Source organism: Macrobrachium rosenbergii, chromosome 13, assembly GCF_040412425.1.
Source record: "Macrobrachium rosenbergii isolate ZJJX-2024 chromosome 13, ASM4041242v1, whole genome shotgun sequence".
NCBI lineage: Eukaryota > Metazoa > Arthropoda > Malacostraca > Decapoda > Palaemonidae > Macrobrachium > Macrobrachium rosenbergii.
In genome coordinates this window covers 35366664-35379723 of record NC_089753.1, presented here as the reverse complement: position 1 = coordinate 35379723, position 13060 = coordinate 35366664, and the positions used below count along the sequence as shown (strand labels likewise).

At 38.3% G+C, this 13060-nt stretch overlaps 1 long non-coding RNA gene across 1 annotated transcript; it reads left to right on the top strand.

The window, feature by feature from the left end:
* Positions 1–1094: 1094 nt before the first annotated feature.
* Positions 1095–6537, top strand: LOC136845176 (uncharacterized). The gene is made up of 2 exons (XR_010855098.1): positions 1095–3661; positions 5454–6537. It is a non-coding gene; the product is annotated as an uncharacterized lncRNA (long non-coding RNA).
* Positions 6538–13060: the final 6523 nt, after the last annotated feature.

Genomic DNA, 13060 nt, shown 5'->3' with positions numbered 1-13060 from the left:
TGTGTGTGTGTGTGTGTGACTTTTTTTATTTCCAATAAAAATTCATATAGGTAAGAATATGCATTGCTCTCACTTTGAAATAAGTAGTCTAATGTTCAGTAGAGGCTGTAAGTAAATGAAGTCGCTACCTCAGTCCGTTTTCGATCTGAATCTCCCTTTTTTCCCCTCCCCTCTCTGGCATACTCGTAATTTCGCTCGAACTCCACTTGCTAATCAGACCTGATCATTCAGACTTCTGCTCTGAGGGCTCTTCTACTTCTTGATGGTGTAGGTGTGACACAAGAGAACCAACACCCTAATGACAGTTGGATTTGCCTGTTAGACCTATAGCAGGGTCGGAGAGGTGTGGTTAGGTTCCACCTACTGCCGAATTCCTTAAAGCCCCTTCAGACAATTGTATGTGTGGTTACAGGCTGCTCAAGAAGCAAGCCTCTCCATTCCTTTTATTGTACCTCCGCTCATATTCTCTTTCTTCCATCTTACTTTCCACCTTCTCCTAACAATTGATTATAGTGTAACTGCGAGATTTTCTCCTGTTACCCCTTTCAAACCTTTATACTCCCAATGTCCCTTTCAGCGTTGAATGACCCCATAGGTTCCAGCGCTTGGCCATTGGCCTAAATTCTTGGTTTTATCGTATGGACGGTGATTCACACAACAAATACAAAGAGTGCGTAACCCATACTTGCGGGCTTGCCCTTCTGGCCGAGTCGTGTTAAAACGTTTGAGGAAGTGGTTTAGTGGTTACACTATACTGGGTTAGAGCTTCACCCAGGTTCTAATATTCTTGCAAGAGTAAATTTAAACTCTGTCTGACATAACTGATCTGATTAGGTAAAAGCCCAATGAGAAAATGCTATAGAGAATGAACAGGTAAATAGAGCGATAAAGTACGCCTTCGATAAAAACGGTTTCCGTCAGTTTCATATGAGAGAGAAGAATGTCATCCTAACGCTTCAGTGTTTTTAGATAGTCTAATCCACTGACCAGACGTCGAACATACAGGGTGGCGACATCTTCGGGCTCACTGCCTGAAGAAGACTTTGCGCTTATTTTGAATTGAGCCGTTAAGTGCGTAGTGGACTGTGGTAGGTCAAAGTAGTAAAGAGAAGATTTATGTGCTCTACAAGCTTTCACTTGCGAAGGAAAAAATACACACACGGCACCATTCACCTATCTTGTCCCCGTTTCCAATACCCGTCACACTCCATCTACCACCATTCATTCTCCAGGTGTCTCTTTCCTCCTTTCTTAGCGATTACGGATTGTATACTGATTTCTTTGAACTATTATTTTCCACTCTCTCCACATGACCAAACCTCAAAACACTGTAGTCTATCTTTTCACCAACATTAACCGTTTTACTTCCCCTACATTTCTCCATGTTTCTTACTCTTTCAACCCTTCTTACGCCATATATACTGTATAAGCAAATCATTTTGACTGCTTCTACACATTCTCTTTCATCTACATTTTATTAGTGCTACTGTAGTATGATATCTACCGAACTATTCACGACCTACCAAAAATTAGGATGCTATCTACCAAACAACCCAATTAAGGCCTCTGGCAATTACTTCCTCAAACTATATGCAAAACTATTTGATCACCCGGGGCTAGTACTAAACACGGCGAAACAGTGATTCACCTACACTGTTTCGCCGTGTTTAGTACAAGCCCCTGGGCGGTCAAATGTAGAAAATGGATGGTAGATATCATATGTAAAATATCCCTCCAGACATTCAAACATGGACTCCCACTAACAACTCCAAGTTTCCTACCGTTCTTTTGCTCACATCCGTCTACCTTCCTTGCTTCACATATTCTATGACTCGCCCCCTCCCCCGTCTTGCCATTTTTCAGTACGCTGTGAATTCGCGCACATAAAAAAGACAGGGTGTAAATTTGTAGACCCGGCCAGTCTATATACATTTCATGGGTATACATGCTTATATTGCGGCAAACAACCACACCTTGAACATAAAAATTCAATATGTATAAAAAATCAGAACGAACGCATAAACATGGGATGACTCACCTGAACCTACTATAAATAAACTTTCAAAGCTCGCTAATGGCTTTATACCTCAAAGCTGTGTTTTGGCGAGATAAGAGTGAAAAGTATTTATACCAGAGTAAAATATATATCCCATTTCCCACACACACGTATTATTAAAGGGAAAACTGCACGCAAATAAAAAAAAAAAAACCGTTGTTTTGTAGAGGGATGGACAGTTCATAGACTCGCGTCTCATCTCATCAAAAGTGAAACAAATCAAACAAGTGACTATCGATCACGGACCACAAAGGACACGAAACTTAAATAGTTATCCTTTTCCATCAAACACGGAAACTGTTGAAGAGGAACATTAGTCACTGGCTCATAACGATTAATATAACAATATCTTTTTTTTCTCCCTGTGTGTCCCGTCAATACAAACTTTAATTAATGCAAGGAAATCAATTTGGTCTCCTTGACATTTCCACCGTAGTGACCGCTCAGATGAGATACGAATGCCAGTGTGCATCTTCGTTCAGTCTGGAACTTACATGAGAATGTTTCAACGATTTCAAACTTTTGCCGCTGCTACGTACAGTGCTAGAGACTTTGATGGAATTTTTACATAAAATCGAATGCGTTATTGGTAACTGTGGATCAACAAAAAAAGAATGAAAGATACAGGTAATAGAAAAACATTGGAAAATTCCCCAGAGCAGTTCGCCGTACGTGAAAGCAGTTGTGTCTGTGGTTAGATAAAGGTATGTTAAAAACTCCCGTGGGCTTAGAAATGCCGCTAACAGCTGTATTATCTTGAGTGTTTGTTCCCACAAGCAAAACACAAAAAAATATGTGCAATTACTGTACTGTTCGCGGCACTCTTAGAATATGTAATTTTGTGCTAGGCGCATACCATAGTTATGTGCATTAGTTATCAGTGAGCTAGCAAAACCATGTGCAGTAATTATGCATTTGGAAAGTCTGCTTTCGTTAATTAATATTTAATTAACATTTAATTATAAGTGACGACATATACAGCGTGCGTCGGCGGAGAGAAGAAAAATGGTTTATACTCTACAGCATCAGTGTTTTACAAACCCGATCGGTTTATGCATAACTAGCGAATGGCTGCTGATTATGAGGGCACAAGAAACAACTTTTGGATGAACCACGATGTCAGAATGGACCTAAGCTAAGATGTAGCCGGCGCCTGGAAGAGACGCTCGCTATAACTATGTATAAATAGTATTTATTCTAAAAAGAGCTACTGTTTGTGTAAACAATACATTGCGGTATGGAATAAGCAGGCTAATCATGTGGAAAATTCACATATCTTGCAAGCAACCCGTTTGATGAATACACAACTTAAGTTGCTTGAAAATCTATAGGTATAAATAAAAAAAAATAAATAATGCAAAACATGCTAGACTTCCCCTTGCATTTTCCTGGATCAAACTCAACGCTGCCATGGGCACACACAGAAATGTCTGCTGCGGTTGTATTAGTAGCCCTAACAGTGGTCATGTTGGCATGCTGTGGTGCCGCCGCGCTCGTGATGGTAGCATGCTGTGGCGGGAGGCGAAGGGACGCCGTGGCGGAGAGCGGGGACGCAAGATGGCTTCCAGGCGTTGGCGTCATCGACTACGTTCCGACTTCGAATAGGTATCTCAGCATTTCCATCACCTTCCTGGGCAAGAGTTGCTTCATTAGTTGCATTATCAATAGTAAAGATAGATTGCTACCAAACATTCTACCATAACAGAAAACAGTTAAAGACGAACCTCTCGGGTTTTTGTGGTGCTCTAGTTTGTTTGCTTGTTTTGGATTCGCTGTTTTCGTCCGACAGCTCAATTTTCTCGAGGCTTTCGGCCCTTCGGGATAGTATGTGCCCTAATGATTACCTTTATTAAAATTTTAGTAATTTCTCCTTTTATATTTCTGTGCATAATTATTAACAGTTGTTTCCTCATCCACATGTGTAGAACCTCTAGCCGCTTCCTTAAGAATAAATCCGCATTATACAGTAAATATAATGATTAATATTTGGAGGCTAACCCTGCCTAGTTCCTTTCCCTTCTTTTTTTTTTTTTTTTGTTTCTTCAAAAACATTTCCATGTGATTGTATTCAAGTGACTAACCCTTCATGTACAGATACACACATGCGTCAGCAAAATCAAAATCCTGGAAGGCTGTTGACAGTTCCTTCTATCATGCGACCGTTTAAAAATTATGGGGTTAATTTTTGTTAGGTTACGATAGATTAAATTTTACAGGAATCAACATTTAAAGATTTTGTGTTCTCAAGATCATTAATGGTGTAATAGTGGAATTTCACCGGGAAACAAATTTGTGCCCTAAATTGATATCATTCAGGGGTGCTGACTCTTATAAGTCATTTAGTACTAGGGAGTTCAATAGGTACACGCATTATATGTGTATATATATATTATATATAGAGAGAGACAGGGAGACTACACACACACGCATATATATATATATATATATATATATATATATATATATATATATATATATACAGTATGTATGTATATATATGACCCCAACATCCAGTAAGGCAAAGGTATGGTGCAGTGGGTAGAGGATTCAATGCGCGAATTTTTTATGCTGTCTAAGTGTGTGAAGCAATCGCTGCAAAATTTTTTTGCACAGGTTCATCCACGATTCAGCGGTTTTAACTGTGAATGTGGCAGAGATTAATTTGTCCTTACTTTTCTAAAAGCCACCTCATTGTTACGTGAAGATATTCCCATGGGATATTTTATAAGCTTATACGAAGAATCATAACACGGCTCTTTATGACGCATTTGCTGCTCTGCTGTTCTTCCCAAAGGGCAAAAATTACGTAGCGTAAAGTTTGGTCAGTGCTTGGATACCGTGTCAGTTGACCTTAAGAGTCCGTCCTGAGTGGCAATGGCCGTTGATAATTAACATAATTCGGAATTATAAATCTATTGCAATGTCAGGCAGTGGATTATAACCTCAGCGCTATTTTCTAGATATTTTTCGACATCAGGGCTGTTCTGTCTTTACTGTCAAGTTACAAAGCGCGGAGATCTCTCGAGGGTTCTTGCTGGGATAAAGGTTCAGAACCCGTGCTGTGGTGACATTCAAATTGGGATAATGATTCACAATCTTTGGTAAAGTGGTTTTCAGGTTGGAAAACGTACAGAACTCTGGTAAAGCGAAATTCAAATTAGAAAAAAGGTGCAGAGCCCCTGGTGTAGGAACATTCAATTTAATGAACACAATATATTCAGAATTAGTTTTATTCTCATCATTTATATATTCTAATGAAAATGCACTTTTGTAGTTCTGAGTAAAACCATCTTCGGAGTGAAAAAATGTAGGTTTTGTTAATATTACGTATTTAAACTGCTTTATAACGCTTGATAATAATGATGAATTAATAATTTTTTCATTATTTTGGTTACAGGTCCTCCATCAGGATATCGCTGGTGTTGTCCGAAGACACGGAAGGACCCGCCGACGACCCGAACACGGTCTCCACCATCCTCACAGACAACGACGCCTCGAATTCTTCTCTCTCACTGGTGCTGGGCGACGGCGAGGCGAGTCTTCCCCCGCCGCCCTCCGCGTCAGTTATGACTTTGCCCGCGGTGTTTGAAGAGACGGAAACTGGCTCTCCTGCAACGCTCAGGGAGAGAGAGAGAGGTCTAGTTAGGCAAAGAGTTGCTGATCCACCTCCCTCCGGTTTACCATATTCGGAGCAAACCCCGCCAGAATTAGATCTGAAAATGGGAGCAGATACTCGCCGGTCTACGGAGCAAACGGAAGACAATCAAACTGTACAGATTAAGTTATTTCCTTCTCCTACTACTCCTTCTTCCTATTCCTACGCTACTTCTCCTTCTGCTTTATCATGTGTCCACGTGAAACAATGCACGGATAATGACGCCGCTGATATCGAAATACTCAATGGTAATGACAGACAAGAAGTGACTTTCTCGTTCACAGAGTCACCTCAAACACTGTCGCCTGATTCTGACAAACATTGTGCTCAGTTTTCCACGGCAAGATTGCCAGACAGTTCAAAACGAAGCTCCATTACAAGGAAATTGTCAGATGTACCGCTAACAGACTCACGTAAAGTGTCCTTCAAAAATGAATTGCCATTATTGAGCTATTTTATGCCTTCACGTAGTCTAAGTAGAAGACTTACGGTCTAATTCACAGGAAAAAGAGTGAGTTTCTCTTGTATTTATGTGCATATCAACACACCCGAAATATATTTAAAGGCATGTATGATAAGATGTAGTTAATGGTTTGTAAGTAGCTGCAGCTGTCTCATGGCAGAAAAAAATTATTTTTCTAATTCTAGCATCGTTTAACTTCAAATTATAATACTCACGTAGACCGGATTTTCCTTTGGTTATACACTCGAAGGGACCTGAGATTTTGTGTTCATTGGAACCCAACGGGGCCATATGCATAGAAATTCCTCTATAACACAATTACAACCCAAAAAAGTTGTACACTTTAATAAAAAGCGAAACACTGCGTGTATATTATTCACCTTAATGACATGATCTTTTGCACTTTCAGGATTCCAAATTTATTGGATGAAATGAAGAAATGAATCTTTTGATACAGTGGGACGTTTGAGGCTGAGTCACGCCCTTGTTCCTTTCCCCTTCTGTCCTAGTTATTTAAGGGTCTAGGCTGAATGAGGATGAAAGGTTGCCTATCCCATCGGCCCCTATCATAGTCATGTGCATTTTAATTCTCTAAAACTGCTATTACCCATATTAATACCTTAATAATTAAAAACGACTGTGACTCTTGATGTTATTTTTTTTATTTTTATTATTACTTTACAATAAGATTCTAAAGTCATGATGATCTCTGTTACCACACCTTTTCTGAAAGTCAGCCTGATTAAAATGATTGTTACAGTAACAGTTTGACTTAATTTGGTAAAGGGAATGTGATATAATCTACGGATCTATGCAGCCATCTTTGATTTCTCGCTCTTCCTGTCTGGCCACGGCCACGGTCTAGCTGTTAGGAAGCACATAGGACTATATGTTTGCATAAATAATATACACTACTCGTTAACCATTTTACTAACCTTCACCATAATCCAGTTCTGCAGAAATCCTCACGTTGATGATGATTATTATTTTGGAAGAAGAGTCTGGAAAAGATTCGTTAGAAGATGAAGCTCAATGAGTGGCGTAAATTTAAAATTACCTTTTCAGTTTTCTGTAAAAGAAAACTATTGTGCCGGCTTTGTCTGTCCGTCCGCACTTCTTCTGTCCGCCCTCCGATCTTAAAAACTACTGAGGCTAGAGGGCTGCAAATTGGTATGTTGATCATCCACCCTTCACTCATTAAACATACCAAGTTGCAGCCATCTAGCCTCAGTAGTTTTTATTTTATTTAAGGTTAAAGTTAGCCATGATCGTGCTTCTGGCAACGATGTAGGATATGCCACTACCGGGCCGTGGTTAAAGTTTCATGGGCCGCGGCTCATACAGCATTATACCGAGACCACCAAAAGATAGATCTATTTTCGGTGGCCTTGATTATACGCTGTAGCGGCTGTACAGAAATCTCGATTGCGCCAAAGAAATTTCAGCGCAATTTTTGTGTTCTTTTTTTATGATAATGGGTTGATCTTGGAAACAAGGAGCTATGGATGTTTTATTCAAGTTCTCCCTCAGTCTAGATTTGACTTTTGTATATGATAAATTATAAATGAATAAAACTCCTGATTGTCTATCATTACTAATGCAATTTAATGTGTCCTAGGAAGGGAGCCATGGTTAAGTATACCTAATTTTAACCAGATCACTGATCTGATTAACAGCTCTCCTAGGGCTGGCCCGAAGGATTAGACTTATTTTACGTGGCTAAGAACCAGTTGGATATCTAGCAACTTGACCTACAGCTTATTGTGGAATCCGAACCACATTATGGCGAGAAATGAATTTCTATCACCAGAAATAAATTCCTCTAATTCTTCACTGGCCAGCCGGAGACTCGAACGCTGGGCCAACAGCAGAAAGCTGGTATTTGTCCCTATCACCTAAAATTGTAACTGATAACCTTTTTAAGGGAATGGATGATGATAAGTTTACCACACGTTTAAATGCTTACAGGCTGCGCCATAAAGAGAAACGCTGTATAGCCTACTGTGACAGCGTGAGAACCATTTGACGCCATTAAAAACACGGTTGAATCGCTCTCACATCTAGGGATTTCCGTCTGGATAGACTAATCCACAGAAATATAACTGTAGTTTCTTTAAAAGTTGTTTAGTCTCTGCATTTATATATTTCTTAACAGTTTGCGTAATTGTTGTGGCTACCGAAATTTGCTTTGCAAGTTATTGGCCTGAAGTCACAAAAAACTAGACTGAAGAAACTAAACAGCCCCAAGGGAAGAAGACCAAAAGGAAAAGTCAATCGTAGAAAACGGTGCAATCAGCGGACCGAAGGGATGCCGCAAGGGGTGTTTTTGTACCGCCGTGCAAAATACGCCATTGGGAGTGCCGGAGGTGGGTATACAGCCTTCCGGTTTTGTCTTTAGGCGTGAGGTTGCCAGCACTACGCCCTCCTTCCTGACCCCAGCAGATACTAGTGCCCATTCACAGCTGGGGCAACTGATGGACTGTTGACTGCGCCATCCGGACGTCGTCAATACATCTGTAATATATACATATATATATATATATATATATATATATATATATATATATATGTATATATATATATATATATATATATATATATGTGTAGATAGATCGTGGACAGATAGATAAATAAGTCATTGTAGTTTCTTTTTCGAACCCGAAAGGCGTAGGTTCCAATTTGGCCAGCACGGGGACAGAGAAGTAAGTATTAAGCGGTATTTGTGTCTTAATATCTGAAGGTATAAAAAGTCATGCAGGAATTATGGATGATACTGATATATATATATATATATATATATATATATATATATATATATATATATATTACACACACATATATATACATGTATATATGTATGTAATATATATATATACATATACATATGCTGTGTGTATGCTGATGCGCATGTAGCTCCTCTCATTTTGTGACAACAGTTTTCAAATCTCCTGTACCTCTTCTTATCTATGTAATTTGAAGATAAGAAAATGTACAGAGAATTGGAAAAGTTATGATGGAAGATGATAAATACTTCAAGCGCCTCGGAGATGATGAGAATTACTTACGACAAATCTTACGTTATTCTTTTTTTTTCTAATTTTTTAAATACTTTTGTCTTCGGAACTGGGTCCTACTTCTAAACAAGAAAAAATGCACTTCGGCGCGATCGAGTTTTCTGCGCAGCCGCTACAGCGTATAATCAAGGCCACTGAAAATAGATCTATCTTTCGGTGGTCTTGGTATAATGCTATATGTGCCGCGGCCCATGAAACTTTAACCACGGCCCGGTGGTTGCCTATCCTACATTGTTGCCAGAAGCACGATTATGTCTAACTTCAACCATAAATGAAATAAAAACTACAGAGGCTGGAGGGCTGCAATTTGGTATGTTTGATGATAGGAGGGTGGATGATCAACATACCAATTTACATACAGCCTTCTAGCCTCAGTAGTTTTTAAGATCTGAGGGCGGACAGAAAAAAGTGCTGACAAAGCCTGCACAATAGTTTTCTTTTACAGAAAACTAAAAACACTCTTATTTACATTCTCTTTTGAAGGCCTAGAAGACTTCATTAATACTTTGTCTGTCCCTTCAATCTACTTGTGTTTATATTGTTTTAGTCTAAAATGGCCTTATGCCAGCACGGGTTCTTGCTCTCGGGTAGTACGTACTTTATGTGTAAATATGTAACTTCACTACTGTCATACTCCTGTCGACAATTTCAGAAAGCATATATACTTTATTATTATTATTATTATTATTATTATTATTATTATTATTATTATTATTATTATTATTATTATTATTATTATTGGAGAAACATACCCACAGTTATGTATATGTACAATATTTGAAGATAAATCTGTACAGAATGCTTTTGTAAGATTTATCTTTCAATATATGTAAACATATACATAACTGCAGATTTGTTTCTTCATTTCAAGGTTCATGCTATTATTATTATTATTATTATTATTATTATTATTATTATTATTATTATTATTATTATTATTATTATTATTATTATTATTAGAAAATACTCATAGTAGCATGAGTCTTGAAAAGGAGAACCCAATCCACAGTTATGCATATGTACATATATTTAAAGATAAATCTGTACAGATTTATCCTTAAATATATGTACATGTACTGTACATAACTGTGGAATTGTTTCTCCATTATTATTATTATTATTATTATTATTATTATTATTATTATTATTATTATTACAAAGAAAACGCCCAGCCACCGTCGCCAGCGACAACGTCAACAGAAGTTTCGCGACACAAGAATACTGTGAGCCGAAACAGGTACAGTACCTCCTCACCGCGGTGCGTGACTTCTCTCTCCCTCAGGGGATTGGGTTGCGTCATTTTGCGTACTTACCTACCAAGGACTCGCCCTGGCTTTGTGTTGCTCAACCTTTTGGGGTAGAGTGAGATTAGATTTATGTATGATTAAGCCATTTTAATAGGCGTATTATTGATCAGGCATTGTTCAAGGTTCTTGGTAGCGTGCCTTCCTTAGGTCCCTTGCTGCGACCCCTTTCGTTCCTTTTACTGTACCTCCGTTCCTATGCTCTTTCTTCCATCTTACTTTCCACCCTCTCCTAACAATTGATTCATGCTGCAACTGTAAGGTTTTCCTCCTGTTACGCAGTTCCTCGTTGGACGAGTCGGTAGAGTTCTCGGCTAGCACTCTGCTAGGGCCGAGTTTGAGTCTCCGGCCGGAAAATGAAGAATTAGAGAAATTAATTTCTGGTGATAGAGATTCATTTCTCGGTATAATGTGGTTCGGATTCAACAATAAGCTGTAGGTCCCGGTGCTAGGTAACCAATTGGTTCTTAGCCACGTAAAATAAGTCTAATCCTTCGGGCCAGCCCTAGGAGAGCTGTTAATCAGCTCAGTGGTCTGGTTAAACTAAGGTATACCTATGCCTTTCAAACCTCTTTACGCACAATTTTCGTTTCAGCTCTGAATGACCTCATAGGCCCCAGTGCTTGGCCTCTGGCCTAGATTCTATATTCAGTTCATTTCAATTTATAACCTTTAGCTGCTTGGTTATGTTACAGAAGTCTCACCAGCACATACACTGCGCCACTCACCCCATCATGCGTGCGGGCTCAGCTTCTTGGGTACGGAGGTCTTTTTTTTTTTTTGCAGTACCTCTTTTACCTCTTTGACATCATACACCCACTTCTCGCTCCTCTTAACTCTTCTGAAGTATATACCTTTTTCTCCAGCCAATCCATTCGTTCCACATGACTGAATCATAGTATTTGGATCCATCTGTTCTTCTATACCAGTGGTTCTTAACCTTTTTCGGTGTATGCACCCCTTTCAAATCAGCGGTCAGTTCTCGCACCCCCTGAATTGCTGAAATAAAAAAAAATAATAAGAATTATTATTATTATTATTTTACTTTGTTTTATTTTATTTTTTATTTTTTTTGCTGGAAAATAACATGCGTATATAAAAATATATTTTGCTTTAATTATTCACAGGCATCCTCGCACCCCTTAGGAACCGGCTTTGCGAGCACCCCTGGTTAAGAACCACTGTTCTATACTAACGCTTTTATCACTTCTGTGAATCTCAATATTTCTCACCTAATTATTTTCCCTTGCGTTTCATGTACTGCGCAAAAGATTCAGCTTATAAGGTTCAATCGTTTTCTCTCATTTGCAGTCAGTATCCACACTTCAGTTCTATAAAGGAGAATCAGCTCAACACTCCTTATTGCTTTCCCACACTGACACATACATACATACATACATACATACATACATACATACATACATACATACATACATACATATATATATATATATATATATATATATATATATATATATATATATATATGTGTGTGTGTGTGTGTGTGTGTGTGTGTATGTATGTATGTATGTATGTACTGTATATATGCGTGCATGTAAAAATATGTATTCTTATGTTACACAGGTCCTCTTCGTCAGAGATTGCAGCATCTTCAGGTAATACATTGAAATGAACAGCTGGGCAGCCTCACCCTTATAAAGAAATGGTGAACACTGAACAGTGACGTAACTGAAAAATACAACGACTGGGCAGTTCATCAGTATCTCTGTCAAGGTTAATTATATGCACTAGCGGATCGGGGAAGGGGGCGGGGGGCGGGCACCTGGCCACGTGGGCCCCATGAAAAATAATGACAAAATAATAATATTGATGATTTAGATAATAATAACAGAAATGAGAAATATAAAAACGGGAAAAAATAACAAAATATATTATAGAAATAATATATATATATATATATATATATATATATATATATATATATATATATATATATATATATATATATATATTATTGGTGGGCCCCATGATATTTTTCTGGATCTGCTAGTGATTATGCAAAACAATTAAAAAAAAATAATAAAGGCCCATGACTTGCTTAGCAAGATTCCAGTATATTGACTTTTAAATAAAAGGAACTAGAGAGAAAATGAGAGAATTTTCAGTGTTCCATTTAGCGATAAAATCAATGGAGCTCTGTTAGTACCCTCGGATCCCTGAAATGGAGCAGAAAATGAAGGCTCCTTGCTCATACATACATACATACATACATACATACATACATACATACATACAAGGAAGCAGTACAAATATTTTTTGTATTTTTTTTACCATTTCTTCCCATGCCAACCCCCCCCCCTCTCTCTCTCTCTCTCTCTCTCTCTCTCTCTCTCTCTCTCTCTCTCTCTCTCTCTCTCTCTCTCTCTCTTCACTTAAGCATTGCTATCTACAGAAATTTATTTCCCCTATCCTAGATTTTTATTCTTGCTCGGGTATCGAAGTTCAGAATCTTTCATCTGAATCTTAGCAATATAACAATCATTTACA